Source organism: Atractosteus spatula, chromosome 14 (genome assembly GCF_055471065.1).
Source record: "Atractosteus spatula isolate fAtrSpa1 chromosome 14, fAtrSpa1.hap1, whole genome shotgun sequence".
Lineage (NCBI taxonomy): Eukaryota > Metazoa > Chordata > Actinopteri > Semionotiformes > Lepisosteidae > Atractosteus > Atractosteus spatula.
The window spans coordinates 22,357,151-22,373,959 of record NC_142719.1 but is presented as its reverse complement, the minus strand read 5'-3'; the positions used below and the strand labels follow the sequence as shown (position 1 = coordinate 22,373,959).

Below are 16,809 nucleotides of genomic sequence, written 5' to 3'. Positions count from 1 at the left end.
TTGACTAATTTTAAAAACTAAGTTAGAAATGCAGACGCTCCCTCGGTGCGCTGCTCTGGTGCGCCGGCTCTTACACAGTGCCTGTCTGCCGTAAGCGTTACAATATACATACCCAACACTGCTTGTACCCATCTGTCATGCAAATAAAACACCTTGAATTGAATTGAATTGAGGGGAGAAGGGGGGGATACTAAAGCCAATACTGGCTCAATGGGCTTTGACGTGCTAATGCGTTGGTTTAACAGTCCGGGTGTGGCAGGCTTCCAATGTCAACTCGACTCGATTGGAAGACAATGAACGTATTTTAGCCCTAAATGAATTAATAGCAAACATGGTTTACATAAAATACATTTTTCCAAGAAAGTTTATAATAATATGATCTATAGTTGAAATCTGAGCCTACTTTAAAAATAAAGGAAAAGCATTTTCAGAGAGCAATCACGCTGTGTTTATGTAGAAAAAGCGATTAGGTTTATGAGCAATCTAATTACCTAATCGCTTAAAACGCTATATAAAATAAAGTTTATTTAGAGATGAATGATCAATGTGGTAGTTTAAATAATGTGAGTCAGGAAACTAACACAGCGCCACCGGATTTAATAACGCAATAAAAACGCTATAAAATAATGTGACACAGTACAGCACAGTACAATAATACTGACCATGACTTTAGAAGCATAAATTACCTTACACTCAATTTAAACACAAGCTGTCTTTCTGTATGAACCTCTAAGCTGGTTCATACAGAAAATGTAGAAATGCATTAGCCTGATTATGATTAAAAACACATAATTAAACACGCGTTTGCGATTTAAATCAGAACACGATTTAAATCAATATAAATGTTTATATTGTAACGCATACTGTCCAGCCTCCATTTCTCTATAAAAATTTACTGTTGCACACACACAATAGAAGCAGGAACCGCTGTCAGAAGGGAAGATATGTTCAAAATATCGCAAATATCGATCATGTTGCGATATTTTGAAATATAAAAGTCAACTGATTGTCCATAATATCGCTTACCTATTTTTTCGAAGAAATGTTTTTTAAAATAAAAGTTCAGCACCAGCTGGATTCGAACACACAACCTGCCAGTTGGTAGTCACGCACCTAGACCAGTAGGCTACAAGAGAGCTCGCATGATGAGGCAGGCGAAACAGCCCTACACAGCCCTGCCACAGTACACGGATATAATCATACCGTTATTAAATTCTTTAGATACGCGATTCCATATTATATTCCCTTTTAAACAAATTCTAAAAGTATGCTTGTTGACTCCGGTATCACGTTAGTTAAAGACTTCGAAGCTTACAATGTTTAGGGAGAAATGGAATACCGGTGTGTATTTTTTTCTTTAAAGTACCAAGACCAGCAATATACTGTATGTTTACGTTCCAAAATTAATATCGTTTATGGCCTTCACACGCGTTACAGTATGCTCCTATTCTTTTTATGCTCAGCTACTAAGATTTCCCTTCAGTGGTAAAATTCAATATCTACAACGGGCACAGTAAAGACGTTTACAGTAAGTCTTTCTACGACAGACCAACGGACTACGAGTGCCCCTGTCGGTCAACCAATCACGCACCGCGGTATCCCGTGTCATCATACCTGCGGTGTCTGTGCCGCGCACTTTGAATGGCTGCATCTGTAACTTAACATTGAATATGTTATAATATATAAAAAACACAAAAAATGTTCATATAGTGTACATAATATTTACTATTTTAAAGTTAGAACAAAAACTTGTACTTGAACTGGGTATCGAACTCCAATCACCTACATAGAACCCGCTGTACCAACAGGCTGCTCAGAAATACAGCTGAGACGAACTTAATGCTTAAAGCTTAAAATGGTTCTAAAGTAATCAAACGTGAATGTTTATGTGAACGTGTTTACAAAGAAAGTGGATTATAGTTATACTACCAGCTATATGAATACATATATTTAGAGCCTTAAATTAATATCATTAATTTCTTTAGATAAGCGATTTCATATTATATTCCCTATTTAAAAAGTATGAGGTTTTTTACTGCGATAACGAGCACAAGTATTCGTAGAAAAGTTTCATTATAACTTATTATGAAGTATATAAACTTAATATAGTCAGAAGGAGCATGTCAAAACTTTTCCAAAATAACCATTGTATGTAACCGAATGAAAAAATTTGATGCTTAAAATGTTTATGAAGAAAGTGGAATACTGTTATGTATTTTTTAATTAAACTACCCCTACTAGCCTAAATTCCTAAATTAATATTGTATATGATGTTCAGAAACATTATACTCTTCTTACTTTTATGCCCAGCTACCAACATTTCACTTTAGTTGTAAAATTCCATATTAATATTCAATATTAAGTGAATTTAAACATGCACAGTAAAGTGTTAAATGAAACAATCATTTTACTAACAACCAATTCACCACGAGTGCCGCCTGTCGGTCATTTTGACCAGCCAATCACGTACTGCGTTATAACGCTTTGAACTGTAGATAATTTCACGCTGTACAGGGTTTTACCATGCATTTTTAATGGCTGCATCTGTACATTACAGTCTATGAGCATTTTATTGTCCATTGCAACTATAAGGATAGCAAAATGAAATTAAATGAAAATCAAAATGCTTTCAAGTATATCAACAAGAAGAAATAATGTTCTTAGTTGAAACAGGTTTATAACTGATTTTTTATTACTATAAATAAATGACTATAGATTTTAATAAATTATCTAGTATCCACAGTATGCCGCCAGCTGCACAAATTCAGTGTACGCAAGAGAATCACTATACAGAGTGAGAATCTATCTTGCAGGCAACAGAATCACTATATGTGTCTGTAGATAGTAGGGCTTCTATTTCATTAGTCAATGAATACATACCAGGTAAGAGAAATAATTAATTTGGTCCTGGATTCCAGGGTCATTGCCAAGATTCAGATTAATTTGCAGATTTGTTCCTGGTTCCAGTTCAGCTGCCTGGATTCCAATATGGAGGTAATTTGTAGAATTCTGTTGTGTCCTGTAAGGCTGGGCAACCATGCTTCCTGTAGCTTGGCATTCAAAGGAAAGACTAGGAACTTTAGCTTTCACCTGTCAAAAACCATAAGATACAAGTTATTACAGTCATAGATCATGTGATGGTGACAGATGAATTTGAAATTTAGAGGAAGACTCTCAGAAGATGTCATGGGCCTGATCATTGCCCTATGAGCAAAGAGTGTGAAAATAGTCAATCTAATACTCTTACTGTGTGGGAAGTTTAATTTCTAATCATTCAATGGCAAAATAAGAAGACCAGCTTTAGTAATATTTGCCAAATATCTGATTACCTTGGAGACTACAATATTATAATACAATTCAGATGTTTTTAAAATGAGCACTCAAATCTCATCAGAATGGTCCTTTTTTGCAACTATTACATTAAACAACAGCCTTTTAGATGCTTCCACCTCAGCACCTTCAACACCCTTTCCATTTCCAATTATCAAAGAACATTTCTCCATTTTACAAGATAATTCTTCCAGATTTCTTGTAATCATTTTTTCCAGACCCACCCATTATCTGATACCACTAAACATATAATCTGTACTAACATCTTGTCCACAGTTCCCTTAAACACAACAACTACAGATGCAGCCATTCAAAATGCGCGGGCGATACCGCATTATTTTCCGGTACGCTGTACGCAGTCTACCGCGAGTTACCGGTAAATACCGCAAGTTACCGGTAAATACCGCTAGCAAAATAATAGTATCCGGAATTTCCGCAAGGTGGAGCTAATAAAGCTCAACCTCTCATGTTTGAGCTGTAGCCATCAAAGTCTTTAACGAAGATATTACTAATAGTATTAATAATAAATGACCTTGGACAAGCTGTAAACTCAAAGTATTGCCCTGGTCCACATTATTTTTTTCATTGACCGTCTTTGTAAAAGTAACACCACAGCATTTCGCAATCACGCATTTTTTTCCAATCATGCAAAGTACAGTAATTTTTGAGAATCGATTCACCATGCCTTTCACATGCTCATAAAAGAGATTGATTTAGGAACATATTACCGTATGCAAACTGTACTGTATACAGTATGTATATGTATATTTAATGTCTTAACTGTGCCCATTTAAGTATTGAATATTTATATGGAATTTTACCACTGAAGGGAAATCTTAGTGCCTGAGCATAAAAAGAATAGGAGCATACTGCAACGCGTGTGAAGGCCATAAACAATATTAATTTTGGAACATAAACATACAGTATATGGCTGGTCTCGGTACTTTAAAGAAAACATACACGAAACATGGTTTCATTATGACCAGAATCTGTCTTGAGATATTTTTAACTTGATTTACAGTATTTGAGAGGTATGTCTTGACACCGATACTATGTAAATACTGCTCACGTACTGTATATGTTTCTAGGTTTATATTATGCATTTCATACGGTCAAATTACTTTTGAGCAACTGATAAGAAGCGCGAAACGGTATGCCCAGGGCGTTTTAGTTTCGTTTTGTGCGGGGACTGCTTTAACTATATCGCCGTGGATTGATTAGAGATATCAAGTACATACAAGTCATTTTTTAAATGTTGTAGTTCGTCTTGTAAAAATGTTACGAGAACATCATCTGTCAACAATTACACAGGTTCTGTTTCCATATTGCGGATTTTGGTTACGTAATATTATTTTCTAATTTCACGTTGTGAATATATGATTTGGGCAAACAGAGCCGCAAAGAAGTACATTATGCGTTGTTGTTTTTTTTTGCAGTTTTATCTAGAACAAGCGATGCTTAAACCTTTGTCTGATTCTTGTGAAACTATCCACACGACAGTTACCTACAGTAGGAGTTGACTTCAGTGATGTCACTGATGGGATGTTTCTAAAAATCCATCCTCTGTAAAACGTCTTCTCTAGTTGTCCTGCATATGTATTCGCTAATGAAGCTATGTGTTCTGAGCCTGGTTCTCTACATTTCTGTATGAACCAGCTTAGAGGGCTAAAGACAGCTTGTGTTTAAATTGAGTGTAAGGTAATTTATGCTTCTAAAGTCATGGTCAGCATTTATTATTGTACTGTGCTGTAAACTTGTTCTGTGCCTAATTACATTTTATAGCTTTATCAAATCTGTACATTGTCTGTCGATAATGTTTCTGTAGTGCTTTTTCAGCACTCTGCATGTGATTGTGCTGGTGGCGCTGTGAGTTAGGTTCCTGACTCCCATGTCACATGGTCTGTGATCGAATCCCATGTAACTATGATTTTATTTTTTAACAAACATTTCTTTGAAAAAATGAAACGTTTCCCTTGGTCAGAGATTAAATAAAACTTCACTCGCACCAAACAAATTTATATTTCTAAATATCACAACATGATCGGATATAAGTCTTTTTAATAACAATGAATAGTCACCTATGCGTTACAAAATAAACATTTATATTGATTTGAATCACGTTTTGATTTAAGTCGTAAACGCATTTAAACATATGTGTTTAAAGGCGATATACTGTATAAAAGCGCTGATTCTTATGGAATGTGTTCCGCCGGGGATTCAAAAATTTATTTTTTTTAATCGCGTATCTAAGGAAAATAGCAGTATAACTTTGTTCATGCACATCATTATACAGTATCTCATTTTGTATTTCTATAAAAAAAAATCGTTTGCCCAGCCACTATTGTTGTTATTGTTTTTATCCTGTAAAGTGCTTTGAGGAGCACAGCTTTTTCACCACTTAGATTACTTTTTGACACCATCCTTACACAAAGCAGAAACTGATTGTATTTTCCGATGACATACTGTACAAGTGCAAAGATTACAGATTTTAATCGTCTTTTTTCTGAACCAGGGAAAATCTGACCATGTTTCTCTATAACAATAATAAAAAACTTTATTTTACATATCACCTTTAAAAGTGGCATCTCAAAACAATACAGTAGATGTAAACCACAGATTACAAAGTAAATACCCAGACAAACGCAAATGCGTTTTTAATAAAATGCTTTCATTCATTCAACAGAGAGAGCGTAAAACCTGGGTGTAACAGCTGTTCCTTTTTCTGATCACTCGCTCTCTGAGATACATGAGAATCCAGGCCTTTTTATCAACGCTTTCTTTTCCATATACCAGATATTATGGAACCACTTCAGAAGGGTGTCAGCCAGTCAGATTCCAGGAATCGGTACTTTAAAGGAAAAATACACACCGGTATTCCATTTCTCCCTAAACATTTTAAGCATCGAAGTATTTAACTAACATGTGAAATAGCGTGTGAAAAAGTGGTAGTTTTAAGCTTTTCTGCTAATATAATATGGAATCGCGTATCTAAAGAATTTAATAACGATATGATTATATTCGTGTATATTTTGATATTTACACCCGGCGCGGCACCGAGGGAGCGTCTGCATTTATAACTTAGTTTTTAAAATTAGTCAAGCAATATGAAGCATCTCCTTTTACTTTTAAGTCCCTTAAATACATTGAGCACAGCTTTCTCACCACTTAAGATTACTTTTTAATACCATCCTTACACAAAGCAGAAGCTTTCCGATGACATACAGTACAAGTGGAAAGATTACAGATTTTAATCGTCTTTAATTTTGTTACGTTATACGTTTTAGGAACGTTTCATTTAAACAAACACCACAAAACTATTCTCGATTGTATTTCTGAATGTTATGTTACACCTACAGTAGTTCACTGCTTTAAATACATCGAATTAAGAAAGTAAGGTGTAGCACTTTAGATCTTTTTTTCTGAACCAGGGAAAATCTTATCATGTTTCTCTATAACAATAATAAAAAACTTTATTTTACATATCACCTTTAAAAGTGGCATCTCAAAGCAATACAGTAGATCGAAAAACAGTTAAAAGGGACCAAAGTAAATACCAGACAAACGCAAACGCTTTTTTAATAAAATGCTTTTATTCATTCAGCATTCAGATTTTCCCTGGTTCAGACAAAAGACGATTAAAATCTGTAATCTTTCCACTTGTATGTCATCGGACATTAACGAGTACAACCCCCTTCTCTGCGGGAGTGCTGGCTGTGACAAATTAAACCGGTTTCACAGGTATTTTCAAAGTAGGAAGTACAGTACTTACTAGTTAAAAAGCTAGGCTCCTCAATGAAATCGCTTTAACATGCTAATGCGTTGGTGTAACAGTCCGGGCGTGGCAAGCTTCCAATGTCAACTCGACTCAATTGGAAGACAATGAACGTATTTTAGCCCTAAATGAATTAATAGCAAACATGGTTTACATAAAAGACATGTTTATAATAATACGATCTATAGTTGAAATCTGAGCCTAAATATAAAGGAAAAGCATTTTCAGAGAGCAATCACGCTGTGTTTCTGTAGAAAAAGCGATTAGGTTTATGAGCAATCTAATTACCTATCCGCTTAAAACGCTATATAAAATAAAGTTTATTTAAAGATGAATGATAAGTGTCGCAGTTTAAATAATTTTCGTAGTAGGGCTTGGACAGATTCCAAGTGCATTTTTGCAATTTACGTTGCATTGTCCAATGTGCTGCTGTAATACAGTTTAGAATACAGTAAGTCTAAACTGTATCAGCTTTATTTATGGGTTGCAATTTAGAAAAAGTCAAAAACCGCACTCAAAATGCAATTTAGAGCTTTCTGGCAAGAGGAGACACCCAAATTAATAATGTAACATGCCACTGTTTGTGCATGAACAAAGTTATACTGCAATTTTCCTTAGATACGCGATTAAAAAAAATAAATTTTTTGAATCCCCGGCGGAACACATTCCATAAGAATCAGTGCTTTTATACAGTATATCGCCTTTAAACACATATATTTAAACACGCGTTTACGATTTAAATCAAAACGCGATTCAAATCAATATAAATGTTTATTTTGTAACGCTTAGGTGACTATTCATTGTTATTAAAAAGACTTAAATTCGATCATGTTGTGATATTTAGAAATATAAATTTGTTTGGTGCGAGTGAGGTTTTATTTAATCTCTGACCAAGGGAAATGTTTCATTTTTTCAAAGAAATGTTTGTTAAAAAATAAAGTCATAGTTCCATGGGATTTGACCACAGACTATGTGACATGGGAGTCAGGAACCTAACCCACATCGCCACCGGCACAGTCACATACAGAGTGCTGAAAAAGCACTACAGAAACATTATCGACAGACAATGTACAGCGTGTACTATTCTTGTGTTGCGGTACATGAATATAATTATATCGTTATTAATTTCGTTAGATACGCGATTCCATATTATATTCCCTTTTAATTAAATTCTAAAAGTATGCTTGTTGACTCCGGTATCTCTTTAGTTAAAGACTTCGATGCTTAAAATGTTTAGGGAGAAATGGAATACTGGTGTGTATTTTTTCTTTAAAGTACCAAGACCAGCCATATACTGTATGTTTATGTTCCAAAATTAATATCGTTTATGGCCTTCACACGCGTTACAGTATGCTCCTATTCTTTTTATGCTCAGCTACTAAGATTTCCCTTCAGTGGTAAAATTTAATATCTACAACGGGCACAGCAAAGACGTTTACTGTAAGTCTTTCTACGACAGACCAACGGACCACGTGTGCCCCTGTCGGTCAACCAATCACGTACGTGTCTGTAAGGCGCACTTTGAATGGCTGCATCTGTACTATCCATTCCAAACACCATTTCTTGTAAAAGAAGCCACTGCATCGCCTTCAGATATATATCAAGGATCAGTGTTACATATACAGTAGCTATTTCATAATGACCCATACGGCTACATACAGTATGGCTATTTCATAAGACTATTTCATAAATAACCATATAGCTATTTTATAATGACCCAGAGCACATTGTGTATATAGTAAACTGTATCTCTTGAAGAAAGTGCCCTGCCATGTGAGAAAAGTGAAACATTCCGTCAACCGTTTCAAGAAAAACATCAGTAGGAATGTTCTCTTCAAAGACATTCCCTTTCACCTCTCTGGGATGGAATATTACTGACATTTTTTATCTGTGTCATATTACAGTTATTCCAGGACTCCTACTTCAGAAAGACATCAGAAAGAAGGATTATCCTTAAACTTGAATCAAACTTTCCCTCATCTCTCAATAATAGATTATTTTCTTCTTTAAACCTCTGAACTCATTTAAAGATTTCATCTTTTCACAGCTCTCCCCAGATCTCCCTTGGGACACTCTTTCTCACCTGATCTATTCCTTGTTCCCCTGATATCCCTGATACCTTCCTCTGTCACCCTCACACCAGAAAGAGGCTCAACATCTGACACACTGTTTATTTTTTCTTTCTACTTTTCAGCAAATAATTAAACTTTCTTTGCCTCAGGTTTCACATATTACTAGCGCATTGCTACTTCCTTTAAATCTTTTTCTAAGCCCATTCTTCACAACCCAGAAAAGCTCAAGATTAGGAATGAAATTTGGATGTGTCATTGCTGAATATTTTCAGTTTTATGGATCCAGCCATCACTGCTTTAGCAACAATAACTAAATGTTAAGTCAATGGTTGCTGCTAAGATCAATTGAAATTTTAATCACAATATTTAATATTTACATTTTATGAGACAAATCAAACTCTAATGCAGTGACAAATAACAGAAACAGTGCCAGCACATACTGTGATTGGCAGACTTGCAGCACCTCCTGGTGTGTTAATGGTCATCTTTGCTGTTCCCTGCTGCTGAGTAGTAGAAGAAACATCTCCAGAGGTTACCTCAACATCAATGTTACTAGCTGGTGAGCCATCTGGATTTGTCACAACTACCTTTGAAATGACAGAAAAAATATATTTATTAAGGTCATTGGTCAGGTGTGGTACAACCATTTAAACAGTGATAGTTTCTTAAATTCAATATGTAAAAATGCAGTGATCGTGAAAGACAGTCTATCACCGGATTCCCAAATGTATTGTGTGAGAAAGGTGGAAGCACAGGATATACTCAAGAAAATACCCAATCACTGCTTTTAAATCAGGACACTATCTATGTTATTCTTGTACGTCCTTACTTCTGGTGTTTTCACCGAATTGTATCACTCTTCTGTGCTTTCTCTCTATGCAGAATAAAGGAATAAGATGGCTTGATAATAGTCTAAATTAAAATATGTTCTTCAAAACTTTAGCTAAACCACATCAGCAAGTCAAACCATGGTAAGCACTTCACAATCAGCTAGTACTTGGTCCATTAACCATTGAAATGTTGCCTTCTGCAAACCAAAAGGCATTAGCATGCACTGAAATGGTTTAAACGAATAATGGATTTCAGGCAGTCAACTCTTATTTACCAAGAGATTTGCCAATATCTGTTATACACATGCAGTGTGAATAGTTGTACTGTTTTAATGGTATTTTAAATTTTAACAGGATTTGAAAGTTCCACATATCTCTTCACCAGAACAATTCCAGAACCACTGGACTGTCTCTAACTCCTCCATGTGTACATTGTAGTGTTGTCTATCCTATTTGTTCTGTTAACAAGTTTGAAATAAAGTTTTAGTGCATCAAATTCTAATCATCTAAAATGAGTGAGAAGGGACAAACTGGGTATCTTACTGAACATGCAGAAGATTCTGTTCCAGAGTCTAAGGGTTTTGTTCTTACATATTATCACTACTTTTAGCCACAAGAAAGACCGTTTTCCTTTTGCTTGTTTGACAACAGGATCTCTTATGAAATTAGGACTTCTTGTCCTATGAATTACATTTGAAAACCTTGCTATTTTGCCAAGTTGTTCAGATGTAAGGAGTAAATGTAGCCTTTAGCCTCAACAAAGCATACTAAAGTGTTTTTTACAAGTGTTCCTGCATTTCCAAGATATAGATTTGAAATCATTTCCATTTTTGGCTTCTTCCCAGAATTCATGTAGTGCCCAGCCATAAAAATGTTCAAGAAAGAGAAAAATCTAATGGAACATCCAGACAGGAAAATAATAGATATGGCATACACACTTCCTAGTCTGGACTTGACTTAAATCTCCTTTAACATTGCTTTGAAGGTCTGAATGAATCACTCCCTCAAAATGCCCATCTGGGGATGTTATGTGCCAGTACGTATGAATATGAATGAAAGTTACTAAAGCTATGTTCAAGTACTTAGGTATGAAAATAATGGTCATGAAAATAACGTCCAAGTTTAATGACGCAAAAATATGAGAAAAGGGGCATCTGGCAGAGAGCTCACAAGCAATTCTCAGGCAACAGCAAGGTGGGGAACACCACAACAAAAGGAAAAAAAAAAGAAGCCAAAAAGAAAAAGACAAAAATAACCAACAGTCAGGGCTTCAAAGTGGTAGTGTGGTAGAAAATTGCATGAAGGAAGCTACGAAGTAGCAATCGCGCAGTTGCTCAGCTAATGACAGAGCTCTGAGTGAAGGGCAAGGGAAGTATTTAAAGAAAATTTGAACTAATAATTACATAATAGATTAATTAGCCACCCACTATAAAACTCTGCCCAAAAGTGTTCTGACAGCCTGGGAGGCACGGTTGATTTCACCTGATTAGGTACTGAGGCCTGAGGACGGGCTACACATATATATCTTCATGTGGGTATTGAATATCCCAGCTTCAAGATCAATGTCTTTCTCAGACATTGACGTAACATTTTCTATTTCCTTTAATGATTCACTGTTGTTGATAGCTCTGCATGCTCTTCTAGGTTACAAAGATGGATCCCCTTTGTGCAGTTATTTTTTAACAATGTATCTTTACCAGTCTATTTTCATTTGATAGTCGCCATAGGAAGACATGAGTGCAAAATGTGTAGTCCTCTTCCTGAACTAGTAAAAGGGATGTACCAGTGATCAAAGCTGAATGGCAACTGACAAGACAAAATTTGGATATATAGAGAAGAAACTGACAATTCAATTGAAAAATATAGAAAATGTATGATATTTGTTAAAAAGATAGAATTAAACACTAGAAATAGAATATCATTAACAAACATCTTAGAAGTATTTTATTTTCTTTGGCACCCACAAAGTGTTGTCACAAATGTCTAGCTTATTTTACGTTTTACTTATTCTTGATCTTCAAACTATTCTAGAATAGAGGGACTGACAAATGGGCATGAAGGAGTTGAACTATTTGTCAAGGATTTGGTAAAAGAATAATGTCTGTTATACACATAATCCACTTACTGGTCCTCTAAAATGGCCACACGATCAGTATGATATTCAAGAAATAAAATTCAAAGGATTTATCAGTCCTCAGAGCTGATGTTTAAAGCCTATAGCTTCTACAGTATACACAGTATGAAGCTATACCAAACACATGAAAACAATGCTATAATCTGCAATTATGTTGACATCAAAGGGCATTCCAGGTTTGAAGTATTTGGGAGTCTTCGTGAAATGAATGGAATAAGGGGACTGAACAATCTGAATGCCTCTCCTCTCTGCCTCCAATATATCACTACCTGTAAGAGGATATGAATATGTGGATATGCATATATAGACCCATACCACTCAACCAATAGATATACAGTATACAGTATATTGAATTTTGATGTGAATACCATTACAAGAGAGACTTTAACAGTTGCTGTTAAAACAGTTGCAGATACAGTATGTAGATTGATTGTTTTAGAAGTTTTCTGATGTCTGGGAATATTCTTGTGATATGTCCTCTTTTCAATTTGGCTGTTCCCTTTCCAGATGAAATCTAAAAATATTGAATAATGGAACTATAGTCATTTATGGTGTGAAGTATTAGTCATCATCAGGTCCACCCATTCTTGACTTACCTCCTTTTACAAATGTTATACAATTATTTAGAATACTGCAGGTGTCCTCACAGTAGCCACCAAATGAACAACATATAATGGGTTGCATCTATTTGATTCTGACGACAGAAAATTAGGGAACACTTTTAGCTGATGTTTTTCCATTGTTTTATTTATTTTGTTACATATTTCTAGTGACAAGGTATGGTCATATCTTTTGCCATTTAGTATGACAGTTAGTCCTTAGGGTTTTATGTACTGCGAGAACTGTAGTTAGATTTGCCATTGTTCCATCATATGACCAACATAGCCCAGAACAGTTCTTCTTTAGACTGCCTCCCAGGCTTTAGCTTAACCTTCTGTAAGACTGTGTAGTATTACTAGCTACTTAAAATTTTAATAGATACTTAAAATATTTTACACTTTAAGGAGGGGGTTCTTTGGTATTATTATTATTATTAATGCTATTATTAATTTGCTCCTTTATTAATGAACAATATTCAATATCTAGGATCTAGGAAAATTTAATGTGGCTGTTTATATTTGTTCTTGGAATTATTTTCATGTAGAATATTTTATTTTACCACAATGAATATTTTGCTTGTTTAGCATGTCAGATTGTACTGAATATGTATGATGACACAAAACCTAACCCACTACTATCCCATCAGTTGCTTTTAATTCAGGGTCCCTGTGTTGTGAGGCAGTAATGCTAACCACTGTGCCACCATGCTGCCTACCACTATTCTATTGTTTCTTATTTTCCTGATAATGATCGCAAAGGTGATATAGAATTTGTCAGAATATATTCTCCTTAATAACATTTATTCTTATGGGGTCAGTGACAGCTGACAAGTGGTAAGCTTAATTAATTTACTGTCTGAGACAAGTCAGCTGTCAGTTTTATTACAGATATTATTATTTTCATATACAGTGTAATGCCTTTTTGTGAAGCATGTGACTCTTGAATGACCACAACTATACAAACTATGTGACCTAATAAGATATAGATGAAGGTGGTCCTACATGTACAGACTGAGTACTTCCCTGAGAGCAGAACAATTCAAGGTGTTATTCTGAGCTAGCCTCAGGACTGAGAGGAAGCAAGAGCATATCCTTCAGTAGTACATTCCTTAGTAAAAGCATCACGGCATAGGCCCTTTCAGCTTTCTTGCTCTACAACTCTGGAACTCTCTTCCAGCCGCTCTGAGAAGTGTAAACTATTTAAGATTTTTAATCAGTATTATTTTCAATTAGTATTTGCCATTTAGTATTTTTTAGTTTTTATTTCTGTTTAATGTTATTGTTATTTTGATTTTGTTTTTCTACTTTTTGTGTTTTTGTGTTTACCCTGTAACATACCCCAACCACTGTTCGTGCACATGGGCACCAAAAAAAATCACTGTATCCTTGTATTTCTTTCATCAATGTGCAGCCCCTTTCTGTGATATTTCTGTCTCATCTTATAGCCTGTCATAGCACACAATTGGATAATTTATTACTGTTTAGCATGGATAACATTTTAGCCTGCTATTAAATGCCAGTCCATCTAATTGGTCTAATCAGCATCAATAATCCAAATTAAAACATTTAATAACCAAAATGTTTGCACACTTATTTATCATAAAGTTCCTTGTTCCTGAAAAAATTCACAGGAATTACAGGTTATCCCAGAAGCATAGGGTGCAATGTAGGATTAACTTCTTAACAGTACCCTAGTCTATCTCAGGGTACACAAATGCAGACAATTTAGAGACCCCAACTAATCTAGACAGGAGGTTGCAAGAAAACTAGAGGACCTAGTGAAAAATAAATCGCACAAACATAATGTGAACATGCAATCCACAAACAGAAAATGCCTCTGTCTACCAGCACAGAATACTAGACCCTATATTAGATCCTAGGATTCTATGATCCTTGTTAGTGGTGTCCAAACTACCACAGCTAACTACCATGTCTGTTCACGTATCCACATATTGTCTCATAATAATGTCCTTACTCCTACTTACTTCTACTCTTTGTAGGGAGTCTGGGAAGCTTTTCTTTTCACCTTCTTCCAAGAATACCCCAAACACCACATATGCAGACCCCAGAACATCTTTTCCATACAAGTACCTAAGGGAAATAGAAGACTGAGAATATTATTTGAAAAATGAGACCAGCATTTAAACTTAATCAGCATGACCAGTTTTAGCTGGTCTTGAAGCAACATTTTTTTGTGTGGGAGGAATGCAGATTCTCCAACAGAGCACTTCTGAAAAGCATCTTTTTAGGATTGAGTAATACATTACTGATCCCAGCTTTTTTATTCCCACTGCCATTTCTCACAGTATCTCAGAAGGTAATAATGTCTTCCTTTCCCTCCACTGAATCTTACCCTGCAGTCACACTTGGCCCCTTGTCTAGAGGCATCCTGGTGTATTCCCAGCAATGGGCATCCTTTGTCAGTTTGGGTCATATTTGCTTTATTTTCTGTTTCCACCCCTATAGATTTTTCTTTCCACACTACTCTACTCTCATACTTATGCTGTTTTGAAAGTTTTTGCTGGTCATGTTCATAAAAACAAAATCAAGAATATTCCCTACCTGGCAGTTATTGAGACAGTAAATTCTTGATCTTCAATGTAGAAAAACTGTTGATGTGGTTCCAGCTTAACCTCAAAATTTGGAAGTACTTGAAAATAAAATTGAAACAATCAATTAAATGAAAAAGAACAAATAGGTTCTACAGTATATTATTCTATAGGTTCTATTATTATAATAGGTTCTATATAATATTTATCTCTAACTAATAGCATAAGTTTTAAAACTGTTAGTGGCAATTGATTTAGAATATCTCCATTTTAATATCTAGCTGTATTTTTTTCTATATGTCCATTTCCTTAATGTTCGAAATTGCTTTTATTATAAACAGCACAGTACCCAATGGAAACATTTAGCATCAGTATCCATTCATATGTTTTCTAACAGCATCATTATATTCAGGGTTGCGGGCCTAACCCAGCAAACAATGGTGCAAGAGGATGTACCCTGAATGGGACTCCAGTCCTTCGTAGTGCACACACAGACACAAACACACACACTCACACCTCACACCAGGGTGTAGTCTAATTTCAGAAGTTAAGCAGTGGCCAGGTCTGTACTGCAATGGCAGACCTCCAAGGAAATCCAAATTGTAAGCGCCAGGTTAGTGTCATGGCATATAATGTTGTAAAATGTGTTGTGCTTCAGAAGAAACACTAAATGGAAGTCCCCATTACTTGGACCCACAGCACTTTTCATAAACCTAAGGGTGTTAACCTTGGCTACATTGTTACCTGGATTTGTATAATTGTACCCTCCTAAAGATTACCCTTTATCTAACTAGTGGAATAATTTCTCCAACTCTTGGCTGTTTCAGCTGTAGGAAGTTGAAACATAACTGATATCATGGCTCACCAATATGGGTTCAGCACTTCAATTTAGGCGAAGTGAGTCCCCTCGTATGTGTAGCTGATATGTTATTCATTAGCATGAAAAGCATTATACAAATGAAAGAATTTGTTTTATATATTCACACTATACTTATGTAATTTCCTTTATTGGTTTCAAAAACATTAAACTACAGACTTAAATGATAATCTAACGGAAATCATTTTAAACAAGCTGATCATTAACAATGAATTATCATAAAATAATATACATATATATTAAAAAATATTAATTTATCATGAGAGACCCAAACTTTAAATAGTGTTTAAGCAAAATACATGGTCATATTCAAAATAATTTCTAAAATATTTGGTGATGCCGACAAAGACGTAGTGCACTGAAAATAAAATTCAAAGGAAGAAATAAGTTAAATTTGACCTGACAGTACTTGGAAGTACAGATCCAGCCATTCAAACTGTGTGGAGTACACTGCGTTAAAATGCGGTGGGCATGATTCATCATACCGCATGTAAATTGAAATATAATAATATAATCCGAAAGCACCTTGTAAAACTGCCAGGTGAAGCTAATAAAGCTAATGCCTCATGTACAGCATTTGAGCTGTCGCCAGAAAATGCCTGGTTTCGAATCCCGCTCACTGTTGAGGGACAATCTTTTTCCAATT

General features: G+C 35.2%; 1 pseudogene; it reads right to left on the bottom strand.

Annotated features, from left to right (window-relative positions):
* Positions 1 to 16,809, bottom strand: part of LOC148820909 (complement C3-like) — a 136,030-nt pseudogene that overhangs the window by 103,734 nt on the left and 15,487 nt on the right.